Raw genomic sequence first — 11,515 nt, forward strand, 5'->3', positions numbered from 1 at the left:
CCCTGCTGAGCAGAGAGCCTGATGAGGAGCATGATCCCAGGACCCTGGAACCATGACCTGAGCTGAAGGCAGAGGCTTTAACCTACTGAGCCACCCAGGCACCCCGACCACTGAGAATTTGAACATAGGTGAAAAATATGACCAATATAAATGGGTGGAAAAGATTTTTCTTGTGGGGGTGTTGAGAAAATTTTTTGACCAGTTCTAATTGTCCATCACCTAAATATACATAATACACAGGCATATATATGTATACATGTGTATATGGATTATATATATATATCTCGTAACCTAGCTCAGACTTGTGCACAGTATTTTAGCTTTATCAAAGCAGTCTGAGATCTGTTACTGCTTTCAAATCCTCATATAGGCTTACTAATTACATAAGTCACATTTTGGTTTCATTTAAGTTTATATGTGAAAATAATTTCATCAATTGAGCCACACTGACATGACAGTACATTTTGAAGAAGTTAATTTGGTCTCAGATTCCTGATTCCTAGATTTCTCAGTGGCCCAGCAAGAAGGGACAGAGGGACAAAGGTCACAGTTGCCAGGGCCAGGCTGTGGGGGAGCCACAGACATGTGAGTTTTCCAGATGCCTGAGTGGCCGCCACGATGGTCGGGGGGCAGGGAGCCACCCTCCCTTCTGCTCTCTGGGACCTGAGCAGAAGCTAAGAAGCGGGAACGAAATCCATGGAGGGAGCTGACTCTGTCAAATACAGTCTCATTTTAAGGACATGGAGGAATACTCCCTTTGAGGATTTACCTATTTGTAATTTTTTATCACAAAAGATTTATTTATTTATTTAGAGGGCACAGTGGGGATGAGCAGAGGGAGAGTGGGAGGGAGAGACTCTCAAGCCGACACTGCACCCAGCATGGAGTCTGATGTGGGGCTCGATCCCATGACCCAGTAGATCATGACCCAAGCAGATGCTCAATGCACTGAGCCACTCAGGCGCCCCTGGTTTTTGATTTTAAAGAAAAAAAAAAGAATACCACCACAACCAAAGAGGATTTGACATTTGAGAATTCGTTTGGAAAAATTATCCCACTGTGTGGCAGGGGTTTGGAACAAATGGCCTTAAGCCCTTTTCCATGGTTTCTTGAATCAGTCACTGGTTGATGTGATGTGCTCAACAGAGCACTGTTTACCTGATGTCAGTCAAGCACCAGGACCCCTAGTTTCTGTGCGGGGTGGCCTTGGTACTACATCACCACTGAGCTGTGGCTCGGCTGTAAGACTGGATTATGTACTTCCTTGGTGATCCAGGAGGAACTTCAGTTCTGGAAATTTGGACATGGAGGCACATTAGGGTGCATCCTCCTTCTCAGTGCTTTGCTAGGAAAGGTGACAAAAATAGCAGCAAGGATGCAGACCCTGTTGTGGGAGCACATGTACAGTTGTGTTGTACAGGGGGTAGTGGAAAAGGAGGGAGAAAGGTGCTCATCTGGGACAGGAAGACAGGTTTTCTAGGGTACTTGGCCTGTTCTTTGGTCTTCACTCCCCTTTGCCAGCATTTGGTGGAGGACAGCCCAAGAGAGGGCCAAAAGGAGGTTGTGATGAGCTCATAAAATTTCTATTATATGCACTTCTACAGAACCTCAGTGTAGCCATCTGCCTCTGGATGTTACTGGCTCTGGGGAGTCAGGGCCAGGAGGGGAGGCTTTTATTTCCACGCAGGAGCAGTGGGGGGGAAGAGCCAGGAGCATGGACCCAGACTCTCGCTAGCTGCATGACCCTGGGCATTTATTTGACAGACAGACAGACTTCCTGTGATTGGGTTTCTTCCTCTGTTAACAGGAGGTTAGTGAGATGCTCCTAGGGTTAGTGTGGTGATTCAGGGCTATCTTCAGATGAAATAGAACAGTAGAGGCATGTCATAATCTACATATTTGAATAATCACTTCGTACATTTATTGCTTCTCATCACACATTTATTGAGCTCCTTTTGGGCTGCTGGTGTCAGATCAGGGCTAAGAGCCACCTCCCAAGAGGTCATGACCAGTGGTTCCAGTTTTTTTTTTCTTTCTTTTCCTCCTTCCTCTCCCTCCTCTTCCTCCTCCCCACCCCTCCTACTTCTTCTAGGATTTATTTATTTGAGAGAGAGAGAAAGAGAGGAAGAGAGCAGGAGCAGGGGTGGGTATAGAGCAGGGATCCTGATGTGGGACTTGATTCCAGGACCCCTGGGATCGTGATCTGAGTCAAAGGCAGACGCTTAACCGACTGAACTACCCAGGCACCTTCTTTCCAGTTTCTCTTAAAGTATCTGGGAGAGCATTCATTGGAGTTAGACTCCCAATTTACGTAACTGGTTGTACTGGAATACACCAGAGCGTCTGGGACAAGCAGGTGACAGTCCCTGAGGACAGGTCAAGGGATGGAAGCAACTAAGAGCCATGTCTTATTAGCCGACTGGTGCTCTAGAGGGGCCTTCAATCACCGAGCCAGTTCTCTTTGTTAGCGAGACTCATACTTTCCACACGAAGGTGCCGCTCGTCCATAACATTTATTCCGCCATTTTCCATCACAGAGCTCTGGTGACAGTCCTTCATTAGTCCCCAGAGAGGATTCTTCTTTGCCTGTAACCGCATCGCAGAGAACTGGAACTGGGCTGCTGATTGGGGAAGGCAGACACACAATCACTCAGCTTGTATTTGCACAGAGCGGGGAAAAGTGACAAGGCTGCAGTTCATGTTCTTACAGAGATGATGATCTGTCTCAAACCAGCAATTTGGCTAAAAAGGAGTCTGCACGACTCCAAGTAAATTTGTCACTTTATGTTCTCTTCCTTTCTCCTAAGTGTTAATGCAAGTTTGTAGTTGAATTTCAGATATTCTGAAATTGCATTTCCTGGCATTCATTGATGCTATAGTGAAAGCAGAATGCTAAGTACAGTGTATTTTTCTTTTCCACCCAACTGAATCTTGGAACTGCACACATACACATACATATATATGGTTTTTCCCTCCAATTCTTTTTGCTTTAGCTTTATAGACTCTAGACCCAGACACCATCTCATTTCTTTCAATTCTAGAAGTTTTTGTTCTGCCATTGCTACTGCATGGACATTACTAGAAGAGTTGTACCCAGATTTTAAAAATAGCAGGTAATCCTACATTTTTGGGAACCAAGTAAATGATGTCTAATGTTAGGATGTATCCTGATATTTTTTAGGGTCAGAAAAGACCTGGAAGGAAATATTCAAAACAGAGGGTCTTGAGAAAAAGAATCAGAAGACACATTTAAAAATATCGTCTGAGAATTGCTTTGGCTACAAAGTTCAGATTAGGAATCAGAGCTGTCTGAAGCAGGGATGAGCCTGTGGAATTATCGCAGAGCTGAGAACGGTGTCCAGTGGCAGCGGTCAGATGAGAGAAAGGAGAGCAGTCATAGTCAGGAGGCAGGTGACAAAGTCATGGACTTGAACCCTGGTACCTTCTTGAGAGAGAGAATACAGGCTTCCAGGAGAAGTAGTCTTAAAAGGGTCATAAAAAGCCTCCACAGCTTGATGGATATGGACAACATCTACCTTTTTTTTTTTTTCCCCAGTGTAAGGAATGGGAACCTATAAAAGCGTTCCCTAACCAGGAAAAGGATTACCTTTGTGTAGACTAACTGAACGCATCCGGGCCCTGTGCCACCTGCCGTGGGCTGTCCTCACCACACACCCATTTACGCTCACGTACTGCTGGGTGTTTTGAGCTTCCTTTGAAAGGCAGCGGTGGTGATGTGTTGTTTTCAACCTTCGTGGAACCTTTCTGCATTTTGAGATCTCTTTTATGTCAGTTATTGGAGATGGCGGTAAGCATGTCCCCTAGCAGCAGGCAAACTCGGTCTGTGCCCCAGCCTGCCTGCAGCTCCAAGAAAAGACCAGGCGGGTGCCCGAGCCGTGGCCATTTCTTGAAAAGCCTACAGCAGTTCCTCGCTGCTGTCAATAATGGTAATTATAGTTATAGAGCGCCGTCCCCCGAGGAGCTCAGAGCACTTTATAGCCTCTGCAGCATTGATCCTCATAACATGAGTGTAACAGGGAGAAGGAGCAAGCATTGTTATCACTTTATAGATGGGGAAACTTAACAGAGATCGGCAGAGATGACTTTCTGTTTGTGTGGAGCAGGTAGTGCCGTGGAGGTTTCATGAATTCTGATGTGTGTGCTAATCATCTTGCAAAATCGCCACTGCAGATCAGCCTCTCTTAATAAGGATGTCAACTCAGGCGTATCACAAAGATGGCACTCCATAATGAAAAGTCATTTAAAGATAATTCAGTTCTTCTTTTATTTGTATTTTCACCAAAACCCCCCAAAACAAAACAAAACAAAACACCCCAAAACTGTAAGATAGCTTATTATAGAAGTTATTTCCAAGTAAGGATAGAAGAACAAAGGCGAAATATCACGACACGAACAGGGAGGAGGGGGCCGTGGTGGGGCAGGGGTGAGATACGGTGGTGGGGAGTGTGTGCTAAAGCCAGTTACTGCAACTGAGCATAGCATTCAGCTTTGAGATTCCTGGCAGTCAAGGCGTAAAGGAAAGCTAGATGACTCATGAAGGTCTCTATCCATGAAAATACAGTATGTTGGGAAATAAGAGGAATTTAAGTGGGTGAGCTCAAGTTTACAAATTAGCCTAGGAGCAAAGGTTTAATTTTGCATCTTCTGAAGGAGCATCCTAAGGCCAAATGTCAGAGTGGCTGGGTGCTCGTCTCAAAACACCACACACACACACACACACACACACACACACACACACACACACTTTCACACACACACTCCCACCCGTTCATCCTCACGTTCCAGTACTTTTAAGTTGAAGGTGAAATGTGGTCAAAATTAGCATCGAGGGCAGACTTAAAAGGCACAATGGGAATCGAAACTGTAGGTGGGCCCTGGGTGGCTGACAGGTGGAAGGCAGTGGAGGGGACGTTTTTTCCAGGTATCAGCCTCTTCTGGCAATGTATGATTCCTCTTATCCCAGTGCTGTCTTTGTCTTTCTTCCTGACTTCAGTATTGCTTGGGTGTTTAGAATCTTCAACTGTGAATGAACCTGGGGGGTTATCTTGGCTTTTACCCCAGGGGCAAACTGGGATCTCCAGATGAATACCAAATTCCAGAAAGAGCTCTTTGCTCCCTGTTGCTGCAAAATAACAGGTCTCCAAGCTCCCTGCAAACTGGGGGCTCTTTAAACAGTGTTTGAGAGAAGAGGCAACTGGCCAGATTGGTCTTTCTTGGTTATGCTTTTTACTCTAAACCATCTGAGAATAACCTCAAGGGTTATGTTTTTAGAGGCTTGGCTTTTTTTGGTTCTAGAAAATGGATTGAGGTTGTCACCAACTGCCCTAAAAGAACATTGCCCAAGACAAAATGTTGGCATTCCAAAAGTGTTCAGGGATTGAGAACATTCTCTCATACACTGTCTTTATGAGCAATGCCCACTTCAGCTAAATCCTGCTCAACCTTATTTTCCTCTGTGGCATGTGTGTGTGTGTGTGTGTGTGTGTGTGTGTGTGTGTGTGTAGGAAATTCGAACAGTTAGGCATGAGGCAGAAAAGAAAAGATTAGCAAATGTTGCCTTAGATAAATAGTGCCTCTCAAGCCACTTGCTGCCTTTTTAACCAGGGGTAAAATACAACTTGATTTCAGTATTATTGATATTATTTCTGGCTCTCGAAGACCTATGAAATGAAAAGGAAGCTTTAAAAGCTTTGCAGCTAATTGCTGCTGAGTTAAGTGTTTTTTCTTTTTTTTTTTTTTTAACACCTTCGTGCTGACACATAATTTAGAAAATCAATCAGAGAGATGAGGAATAAAAATATGGGCCTAAAATACTCCTGGCTAATTAGAAAATGCTGTAATAAACTCTGAATGGCCCAGAGCACCGCGGAGGGCCTGAGGCTCGTGTTGGGGACTACTGGACAGCTGGGTGTCACAAGGCAGAGGGAGAGAATGAGGGTGGGCAGAGGAAAGGTCTGGAGCAGCTCGGAAGAAGGTGCTCCCTGTTAGTCAAAATCGGCCCTGGTATGGAACCTTTCTTTAGAGCCTGCCAAATTGCGGGGAAAGGCAGTCATTGTAGAAATCAAGGTGATATTTATGCTTTCGTAAATGGACGCTGCCCTGGTAAAGAGGCTTAATTTCAAATCCAGCCCTTGACACTGTCAGAAAGGATATAAATGAGTCTCGGGTCCCCCTGCTCTGTCTCTATCCTTTCCACCTGAGTGGTTCCTTCTTCCATCTAGCAGGCTCCCGGTTTTCTACGTTCGACAGGGCATGCTCGTAAACCATCACACCTATAAATGTACACAAAGGCCTCCATTCTCCCTCCTTGTGGTGCTGGGCAGTGATCCCGCTCCCAAGAGAACAAAAGTTTATTCTTGGGAGGCAAAAAAAAAAATCTTATTATTATTATATTATTATATTATATTATTTTTTATGTATAAAGTACAGAGAAACATACAATGCACACACAGATACACAGAATCTATGTATCTGTGGTATTAAAATTTCATAGGTGGGGAGCAATTAGGAAAAAGATGTCTGAGGACCCAGTGTGGTGGTGGGGGCACTAGGAAGAATGCACGTGGGAAACCCTCCCGTAGATTGAAGGGTTTGGGCCCAAGTTAAAGGAGCACAGAAGGCCAGATCTGCGGCAGGACTCTTTGCCAGCACCTCTTTTGCGGGTAAAGAGTTTGGAGGCACCAGTGCCTGGTCCCAGTTACCCATGGGTTAGGAATAAGGTGAAGATTTGAATTTATAGTGCCATGAGTCATTCCCGCCCAGGAAGGGAGAGTTTTCAGAATTATGCAAAAGGCATTAGAAAAAAAACAAAAAAACAAAGAAAGGGGAGGAGGAGGGGCAGGAGGGAGGAAGAATGGGGAGAACAGGAGGACAAGGAAGAAGAAGGAGGAGGGATTCTTTACCCCCGTTTCTTGGCTTGTTTTGGTGGAGTACATCTGACTGATGATGCTTCGAGCTGAACTTGAACACTGGCTTGGGAACCGAACCCGGGGAGGGAAATGCTCATCTCGTGTGGTCTCCCTTGCAGGAGTTCAGTCCTGTCCTTCCCCACTGCTGGACAAAATCCAGCTCTGTGATGGTTCAGAGAATGCCCAGCTTCCTGTCCTTGCCTTTGGCATTTTCTGTCTACTTGGGTCTTTTATTTGTTCTTAGTCCTTTCTTGTGGCGGAATGAGCTTTTGGTGTCTGAACTTGTGTCTGACATCACCCAGGGACATATGGGCTGTCAGTGAGTTTTGCTAAGTCTTGCAGATAAATAACAATCAGCCAGCCATCGGGGCATCCCAGCAGCACGGCATTCTTACGAGGATTAAATTAGCACCAAACTTCCCGAAGTGAAGCAAAAAGCACACAGGAAATTGCTAACCCATAACTCTAATTCCCTACCTGGTAAATTGCAGAAGCAATCAATAGCACAGACAGTCTGGAGGCCCCCTTGGGAAGTAAAGGTGATAAATGTGTTGTAGTCCCATAATGGAGGGGATGGGGTCTGCAAATGGAGGCCCTTCTCAAGGGGGACATTGGGGGGCTGCCATGGTAACCTCGGCTGTGTGCTCCTTGTGTCTCACGAGTAGGTCTGGAATGTACGGGGCTAATTGGTTGAAACCAGCAAAAGGAAGGGTTCATTGTGGGGTTGTCCGAGGCTTTGCTGCAGTGGGTCACATGATCAGAAATCTATATGTATTGGGGCACATGAATTTTTCATTGATTATAATAGTCAGTTGGGAGAGTCCCTGCAGGGCAAGCGAGTATCAGACCTGTTTCAAACATGAATCAGTGCATTTAAGGCCTTATTCATATCTCCACTTTGGTCATTAGTCCTCTAGCGTCCCAAGGTTACGGTATGCTTTTAGTAATACTGGATATGAACGACTCAAGTTTGCATGATTGATTACATTGAACTTGTTTTATACCAGCTAATTAATCCATGCCGGCTGGCGTGGCACCTGGCAGTGGTCAAGCATACAAGGATAATGGTGGACAGATGGTCAGGCCCTGTGGCCCATGCATTCATCACGTGGATCAAAGAATTTGTTAAAAACGTTTTAATTTTTTTTCTCAGAATCTCAAGTAGGATGTCCTTAGAGACAGGTAGGTTGCAATGAGTCATACTCATATCTTACGTTGCATGGCTGGGCCCTTGGGACTAGCAGTCGAATGAGAGTTAGAGATCCCTTTGGGCACCCTGTCCATTGAGGAAGCAGTAGGGTTGTGCCACCATCACTGCATTCAAAGCCAGAAAACCTGGCCTCAAACCTCAGCATGGCTGTATTCAATGTGAATGACCTTGGGCAAATCCTTTGCATGTTTTTGACCCGAGTTTCCCCCTCTGTTAAATGCAGATAATTCTACTTCTCTTAAAAATGAGAGATTTTGGGGTCCCTGCGTGGCTCAGTGGGTTAAAGCCTCTGCCTTAGGCTCGGGTTGTAATCCCGGGGTCCTGGGATCGAGCCCCGCATCGGGCTCTCTGCTCTGCAGGGAGCCTGCTTCCCTTCCTCTCTTTCTGCCTGCCTCTCTGCCTGCTTGTTATCTGTGTCTGTCAAATAAATAAAGTCTGGGGTGCCTGTGTGGCTCAGTGGGTTAAAGCCTCTGCCATCAGCTCAGGTCATGGTCCCGGGGTCCTGGGATGGAGCCCCACATCGGGTTCTCCACTCAGCGGGGAGCCTGCTTCCCTTCCTCTCTCTCTGCCTGCCTCTCTGCCTACTTGTGATCTCTGACAAATAAATAAATAAAATCTTTAAGAAAAAAATAAAATCTTTTAAAAAAATGAGAGATTTTATGTTTCTATGTGGGAGATCTTGGCGTATCATTGGCACTGAGTAGATGCTTAGTCAGATTTCTACAGAGGCACGTGCTTGGTCCCAGCTAGGGAGTCAGCTACATGGTCCTCAGGGAAGTATGGGACCCTGAAGGACTCACAAAAAAGGTCTGTTGCCTATTTTCTTGACTTAAACTGACTCGAGGAATTTCACCACTGAATGAGGCATCCTATTCAGTTCCTTGTCTTTCTAAGGACTGTGCAGAGTTTGTCCCATGCAGCATCTGTCATTTCTACCCACATTCTTTTGGGCAGAATTCAGTGGCATGGCCTCAGCCTAGCTCATGGGGACTTCGAGATACAGTCCCTTCCAGAGATATCTAGACTCTCTGCAGGGGAAGGAGTGCAACTCTTTGGTGATCGGTAAGCTGTCACAGACCTACTAGTAAATATAGAGGGTCCTAGCATGTGAAGAAGAAGGGGCATGAGTTAATAGGAATTAAGGGGATGGGAAAAACGTGGGTTAATCTACCAAAAACAGTTTCTTGCTACATTAAGAAAACAGCTGTCTGTCTCTGGCACCTGGCCTCTTAGCCATTCCTATAGATGAGTGCTTTTAAAGTCAACTCCCGGAGAGCATCCAAAAATTACCACTTGACAACCATTTGATTTCTCATTCATTGTAAGCATTTCACTGCTATTTGGAACATCTCTCCTGGGTAGAGTAGGACGTACCTGTAGAAAAAGAAGTTAGACCATGATAGGATTTCTAAGGAAGGCTTATTTTTATTTGCATTTATTCTGGTGGGAAATTGATAAGAGACCTTTAAGAGCCTTGGTTCAAGGTTACACGGCAGATTAATAGACTGTCGGGGAACAGGACCCAGGAGCCCAGTGATCCCAACCACAGCCCTTGGGACCCATTCACCACATGGATAAACCTAAGCTTTGCTTTCAGGCTCCCACTTTTGCAGGTCGATGAAGTCCTCTTGTTGCACTGGCCATGTTAGTCGATAAATGTCCCCCCACCTGCCCATCAAACTTCTTTCAATGGCGGGCATGTTCATGGTGAAACTACCTTATGGAAAACCACTTGCCACTTAACAATGCTGTGTGATTGGAAATTATGAGCTATTTCCTTCACTTAATGCCCTAGGGAAATGAGCATCTGCTAGGCCCAGAACCTGCAGTTTGAGGTGAAGGTAAGGTCTGGGTTGGGTGTCCACCCTGTTTCTGTTTCCTCCAGGCCACACACTCCTCACATTCTGTATTCCTGGACTTAATAGTTTCCTTCATGACCTCCCTATTAAGAGTTGAGTTAAAATGGAATTTTCTTTAATGATAGTAGGTGAAAGCAGTTTCACAGAATCAATTTCAATTTTAAGAGCACCTTGAGGATTACTGGGAGTTTGTAAGTTTTATTAAATTGAATTGTGTTGTATTAATAGGCATTTTTGAAGCCAAGATTCTAGAGTTCAGAATGCCAAATTTTTTCCCTCTTGGCTTCACTTCAATGATTATAATGGAAAAAATGATCTTTAAGTGAGACTTCTGAGCAGCGTGCCTTGCCAATGATAGTCCTCGTGGAAATACAATCCCTTTAGTCCACTCAAGCCTGCTACCGTTTAAAGTTGAGAGTCTGTATTTGTATGAAGAGTTTTCAAGGATTCAGGTCTTTCTTGTGGAGATATTACTTGTATTTTCTACTCAGGGGGTAAAAGGACAATAAAGTTCAAGTGTACAAATTGTATCCTTAGGCACAGCTATCCTCAGGATTAGTACTTGAGGGTGGAGAGGAAGACAGGCCTCTCTTTTTGACTGGTTAAGTGCTGCTCCAGTTGGGGGATATAGGTCATACGCAGTCCCTTTATAGAACATTCTTAAGGTGATTTACCCCTGTTGGTTTGGACTGGTGGTGAGAAGGCACTATGTGACCTCTTTTGAAATCTTCAAGGTCATTTGTATGTCTTATATATTAAGGTTTCCAAACTTAATTGTGCATTGGAATCACTAAAGGAATTTGAGGGGGAAGAAAAGTATTTAGGCTCTACCCCAGATATATATATATTTTAAACTTTTATTTATTTATTTATTTCTATTTATTTATTTTTTTCACCCCAGACATATTAACTCTGAATTTTTTTTGGTTGGGGGGGGGCTGGGGAATTCATATATTTTAAAAAATGTGCCTCACGTAGATTTGGATGCAGTCAGTTCCTCCCATTTGGGAATTGTGCTGGATATTTTGTTTGTCCCGAGCATGTAGTCTTCGCCCCTCTCTTTGCTCTGAGATGCTGGCTCCACGGGGAGCGCTCTTGCGCTCCGGCTTCTTGGACTTGTTCAGAGGGAACCCAGGGCAGGAGGTAAGAGTGAGGAAGGTGGTGCAGTCAGGCAACCTTCTCCTGATTCCACGCGCCTCCCGGGGCCTACCTCACCTCCTTGGGTGGGCTCTTGACCTTTGACTTTAGACATTGCTTCTCTCCAAGTGGTACCATCTTCTTTTCTTTTTATTGAGGTAAAATTGGCATATAGCAATTTATGTTTCAGGTGTGACAGCATTATACTCTGACATCTGTGTCCACAATGGAGTGATCGCCCCTAAGTCTGGTCACCATCCTTCACCTCACAATTGACTCCCTTCCCCTCTGGGAGTCATAGTCAGGTTCTTGCTGCAAAGCCAGAAGTGTGCAGCGAGATAGAAGAGGTTATGGATGCAATTAATCTGATTTTAACAAGT

The sequence above is a fragment of the Mustela lutreola genome, chromosome 13, assembly GCF_030435805.1.
Source record: "Mustela lutreola isolate mMusLut2 chromosome 13, mMusLut2.pri, whole genome shotgun sequence".
In the NCBI taxonomy this organism is placed as follows: domain Eukaryota; kingdom Metazoa; phylum Chordata; class Mammalia; order Carnivora; family Mustelidae; genus Mustela; species Mustela lutreola.